This window comes from Pistacia vera, unplaced genomic scaffold (genome assembly GCF_008641045.1).
Source record: "Pistacia vera cultivar Batoury unplaced genomic scaffold, PisVer_v2 Contig866, whole genome shotgun sequence".
Classification (NCBI taxonomy): Eukaryota; Viridiplantae; Streptophyta; class Magnoliopsida; order Sapindales; family Anacardiaceae; genus Pistacia; species Pistacia vera.
The window spans coordinates 567,988-572,496 of record NW_022196741.1 but is presented as its reverse complement, the minus strand read 5'-3'; positions in this window follow the sequence as shown (position 1 = coordinate 572,496).

Here is a 4,509-nt window from a genome sequence, read left to right as displayed (position 1 = left end):
ACCATAGGTTGAGCGAACGCTAGAGATCGGTTACTGCGACTTGTGAGGTTTTGGTAAACTCCATAGAGCGTAATGATTTCCAATTGCTTAAATCTGATTAGAGATAATTCGGGTTAGTAATTAGGGGTTAATTTGATAATTGTTCAAGAGAAAATTATTGGAAATTTAGGGAGTTTGACCTATAGGAAGAGCTTAATCAAATTAGCATGAGAGATCGATACATATGAATAAGAGTTGGTTGAAATCTATGCCCTAGGTCTAGTCATCTTGTTTTTACCCAAAGGTTTATTTCAATTGTTCTCTGTTTAGTTTTCTTTTTAATTTCAATTGTTAATTTATTTAATTTAGATTCTTCTTTCATAAAATTTGGATTGATCAAATATTATAGGTAGTTTAATTGGTAATTGATAATAGTAATCCCTTGGGTTTGATATCCGTTTTATACACTTATTACTTGCATGATTTCGTACACTTGCAAATCAACAACAGCTACCAAGTGTCGAGGTTAGATGGTTTTGTAGAGTGGCGACTGGTGGTTCAGTGGTGGTGTTGGATTGAATTTGGACATTGAAATGAGCCGAAATTTGGCCGAAAAAATTAACCAAATCGCAGCAGTGTTTGAGAGTCACTCGCCGAACAAGGGGCTACCGAGTTTTGGGTTGAAAGGGTTTTGTAGAGTAGAGGACTAAGTTCAAGTGGTGGTGTCAGATTGAATTTGCCTCCGGAATCAGCAAGAATTTGGTTGGAAAAGTCAAACCCAACAAATGTAGGGGTGTATTTACCTTCATACCGTGAGGACTAAAAGTATTTTTGGGGGTGCTTTTGTAATATTTCAAACTTTTGGACCATTGAAAACCTTCGTTTTAACCAGTCAAACCATACTGGGCCCTTGACTGGGTCAAGGCCCAATCCTTTTCAAAACATTGATGGGATTGCTTCAGCTGTACGTCTAATTTCCCACAGTTAAAACCAATCTTGTACCTTGTCCTAGGATCGAATCCTTAATTTCTCTTACAACTGATTTACAACCACCTCTTTACATTGAGAGAGAAAGATTTGTATTTTTATGTACTACCAATCGCAAGACAAGAAGAATCCCAATGGATGTAGGATTTACACTTGACATCTGAATTACTTTAAAGCTCTTGTCCTTATACTGGTTTATCAGTTGTTTCGTAGTAATCTGCATTAGCTTGTTGGTTTACTACTAACCCTTGTGTAGTTTCAATAAGAAATCCACTTACTTCTCGTAGTGCAAGAAACTGCATCAACATCATATATAGAATCAATTTGGATATGAAAAATAACTTTATTTTGCTGTTTCAATAATCAAATATTTATGTACATGATAGATTGAGGTTTTTTTTTTCCCCTGGGGGGGGGGGCGGGGCGGCCGGCGGGGCGCCGGGTGTAGGTTCATAAATATGAACCTTTTTGGTAGGCATTAAGGTTATTATGACACGGCACCAAATAACAAATTAGATATTGTTATGCATCAAGGTAATCTAGTTACGTTAGTTTTGGCCTTCATTGAACTTCAAAGTAAGAAAAGTCGAATATCATGACCCTAATGTTGACACATAATATTATCTCGTGACATCAAATTGTAAATAAACTTATAATTTATTATATTTGTTAATAGTATATATGTGTTTGAAGTTGACGACACACATAAAACATTATTATATATTTTTCAATATTTTTAAAAGAGTTAAGACATTAATCCTTGAGATATGGTATAATTACAAAAATCTCTTTAAGATTTCTATTACTACCACTAAGTTTTAATTGTGAAATAAATAGTATGAAGGTAATTTGGTTATATTTAATAACTCATAATAGTGTAAATTTTATCAGCTTACTAACAATTCAATTACAACAAAAGATTTATGTATTTTATAAAGCTCAAGAGGATTAATATCATTTAAACTCTTTTTATTATCTTAAAAATCACTTTTTATTATACATGATGAAGTCATGTGTAGGTATAAATCAAAATTTGGTAAGGGTACCTCTCTTGACATGTCATGCAACATTTCTTCTTATATTTCATCATCCATGTGACATTCAAACTTAATGTTGTATGTAAAACTTGAGATAAAAACTTCTTATACAATATCATACATAATATTATTGTTTTAAAAAATATATTTATTTAGAGTAAACATACAAATTTATTGTTCTACTTTGAATCCTGCAATAATATACTTGAATACGTCAAGTCCTCGAACTAGTAGCACAACAAAGAATTGATTAATCCCAATGAGTTAGTCTACGGTCAAGGAGTTTGCTCCCTGTATTAACTTCTTGGGTTCAAACCTTAGGGTCATCTACCACATTGTGACTTACCTAGTCCTGGGACTTATAAGGTGTTCAATGGATCCTGGGGCTTACTTGACCTTTTGGACTTGTAGGGTGTTTAATGGATCCTGAGAATTAGTTGAGATACACGCAAACTGACCCGGACACCCTAGTTCTAATTTAAAAAAGAGAGAGAGAGAGAGAGAAGAATCGATCCCGATCCCTTCTTTTTCTAATGAAAGTCTTAGGTGAATACTCATCATGTCGCCTTTTTCTAATGAAAGTCTAGGTAATGTTTATGCTTATTGGACAGTATGGTCCAAGGCTTTAACTGTTGGCTGGGCCCAATAGAATTTCCGACTGTGTACAAAAGTCCAGTTATGGTAAGGAAACTTGGGCCTATGGGCTACCAAAATTAAAAGTTCTTCCCATTGCATTACCCTCAAATCTCGGTAGAATAAACATATGCAACAAACAATAAAAAGAGCAAATATTAAAAGTTTCTCTAATGCTAGCAAATACACTGGGTGCCATTTAATATTGCTTGTGATCCGCAACTTAAGGAAAAAAAAAAAAAGTAATCTATTGAATCAATTTTTAAAATCATTCTTTAGTTATTTTAAAAGCCATGGTCCAAATTTTAAAATAATTTTTTAATCGAAGACAATATAAAGACTTAAACTAAATTACATTATATGTGGGACTTTGTTTCGTTTACTTTATATGGATCCAGGTTTTTATTTAATTTCTTACATAAATTGTTTGTTTTTATTATTCCATATTCTCATAACAATTGCATTTTCTCCAAGTTATTTTTAACAAATTTAATAAATGACGTGTTAGAATCGATTGAATAGTTAATATAAAAAATTAAGTTAATAAATGCATATTAAATGAGATTAAATGACCGTAACACATTTTGTATTATAAAGAGTTGTTTTGTAATGGGACAAATGACATAGTTCGTTGAGTCAGTTAGGTGAAGAGTAGGTGCACTATGACCCAATCATTGATAAAAAATAAAAGAGTTTATATAAAAATTTGTATACAAATAGGTTGTTTATTTGGTGTAATACAGAAATAAACTCTTTATTTTGGACAGAAAGCAATAGAAAAGGCTTCTAGTAGTAAGATCGTGATGAGCTTCACGCCTTTACTCAAGCCTATCAGTTTGCTAGTTGAAGGGTCTTGAAAGAGATGCATATTAAGAAAAATTTGCAATGTGTATTATTACCATACAAATTTTGATATAGAGATGAGATTAAATTGGAGAAGGGACAAACAAACATTTTTAAGTACTAATTTTTCTGTCAGCTAGACGGTATTGACATGTGTGGCTGGTGTATTATTGCCATTTGGCTTGGACGAAATAGGAAATTTTGGTTTTGTGTCTTTGGAAAAAAAAAACCTTTGTTACAAACAATGTGATCACTAGCTCTTGAGTCGATTATCCAAACATCTTTTGAAACTGAATTATAAAAACAAAAGATGTACTTGCATAAGTAGCAGAAGCATTGTTGGTTTGAGACTAATTAGCATCTAGAGTAATTGACTGACTTGCTCAGGACTAATCATGGCATTGTGTCACATTTCTTGGATTGAATTTTTGGTCACATGATTTGTTGTGAATTTCCAAATTGTCTTAAGGTGGCCATGTAATTTCCAGCAATTTTCACGGTTATGATTCATATGCTTACAATAATCAGAGTACAACTTTCCTTTGTTAATCTAAATGATCCATGCCATTGGATCCACTCTAAAATGCCAAGTTTGTTAACCGTTGGTGAAATCAATTGATTGACCTACTACTGACCGTTGGATTGGTTGACTTAATTTGGGCCATTGTCAGAACTTGGAGATGGAGAAGCAGAAGAAGCACCTTGTTGCTGAGTATGCCGAAAGGAAAAGATGGAGAGACAAGAGAAACACTTGATTGCTAAGTATGCCGAGAGGAAATGAGAAAAGAATTTTGTAGGAAAAAGTATTTGATTGATATGTTAAACTTGTATATAATCCATTAATTTATACAAAAAAACTAGTGTAATGACTTGATTCAGCGATGAAGGAGATCGAAGAATAAATCTTCGAATTTTATCCTGTAATAGAACCAAATCTGATTTCGTAATAAAACCTATATCTTCACATATCAACAATAAATAGAGCAATATTACATATTAATGTAACAACATCATCGATAACGTTACTCTA